At 42.6% G+C, this 1,340-nt stretch overlaps 1 long non-coding RNA gene across 1 annotated transcript in view; it reads left to right on the top strand.

The window, feature by feature from the left end:
- Nucleotides 1-43: 43 nt before the first annotated feature.
- The window catches only part of LOC115244968, a 9,025-nt gene continuing 7,728 nt past the window's right edge, over nt 44-1,340 (top strand). Inside the window, exon 1 of the long non-coding RNA XR_003885466.1 lies at nt 44-442. This is a non-coding gene — a long non-coding RNA (uncharacterized LOC115244968). The remainder of the gene's footprint in view (nt 443-1,340) is intronic.

The following is a 1,340-nucleotide window of genomic DNA, read 5'->3' as shown; positions in this document are numbered from 1 at the left end:
GTGTGTGCGTGTACATACCTCAAATGTATATCGTGACATTCTACAGTGTTCAATAAACTGTACATCGGTATATCGAGGAATTGTTACTTCGAAGTAATCTTCGTTTCGTGGCCTTGCATTTCGCCTTCTATTTTCCAGGTTATATGGCACTTGATGGCCTAAATCTTGTACCACATTATCTATTATATCGTTTAAATTTAAACCATCATCCATCGCAATTAATAATATAGCATCCATCATTTAAATATTTATATTTTACAGTATACTTGGAAATCTTATTAAAACAAACACAGTTTTTTCTATTATAATATATCGCTGTGATCGCAGCCATCTTGGCGGTAGCACCATACACAAAAAGTGCGTTCAGCAGAACCAGTAAGCTGCTGGGAGCATAGCGTAAAACGCTCACTGAGCGATTTTCTCTGCTGAACGCGACCAATGTGTAGCGCGAATCCGAAGATTCGTTGGAGGAATAGGAGTTGAAAGATTACTTGCGTGAGTGTAGTTTTAAGAACGTTTATTAGGAAACACCGGGAGCGAGCCTCATGTCCCACGACTAAGATCGGAAATCTTCTGAAAATATGATGCGATCGTGAGCGAGACACTTCGGTTTGAAATTGAATAGAACGCAAAGTTGACAATGAGTAGCGCGACACGACACGAACGAGATTACGACACGAGAGAATATCATACGAGAGTATCGATTAAATTCAACGTTTCAATCTTGAACATACCGCCCGCCTTAACGATAGTTCCGAAATAATTTATACGGCAGTATCATTGAATGACAAGAGCACACGCCGCAATTAACGATATAAGAAAGAATGACTTTTTTTTTCGATACGATTTAACTCCGCGAATCTGCCCCCTGCTTTGGCGGAATGACGCTCGCCTCTTGACAATTTTGTGCGTAAGTCTAATGAATTACAATCAATGAAACGCAACGCAGCGAAGGTGCCTAATTGCTCGTCGCCTCACTACTTGACCGGTAATACCCACAGTTTAACAATCGGTCTTTTGAATTCGGAGGTGGCTGTCTTGACGGTGACGACCCGTACGAAGCCGTCGGACCCGGGATGACAACGCGTTACTCGGCCGAGTTCCCATTTGCAGGGAAGAAGTGTCGGATTTCGCAGGAGAACGAGTTGTCCGGTATCGATCTGCGGTTTGACCTTTCGCCATTTTGCTCGTTGTTGCAACGTGTTTAAATAATCATTGCTCCATAATTTCCAAAATCGTTCAGTGACATGTCGGACTAATTGCCACCTCGACAAGCGATTTTCGTTGAGATCGAGCAATGATGGTTCCGGGTTTACAGTAAGCGCTGATCCGATTAAGAA

The sequence above is a fragment of the Formica exsecta genome, unplaced genomic scaffold (assembly GCF_003651465.1).
Source record: "Formica exsecta isolate Colony F162 unplaced genomic scaffold, ASM365146v1 scaffold895, whole genome shotgun sequence".
Taxonomy (NCBI): domain Eukaryota; kingdom Metazoa; phylum Arthropoda; class Insecta; order Hymenoptera; family Formicidae; genus Formica; species Formica exsecta.
This window is presented reverse-complemented; position numbering and strand designations above follow the sequence as displayed.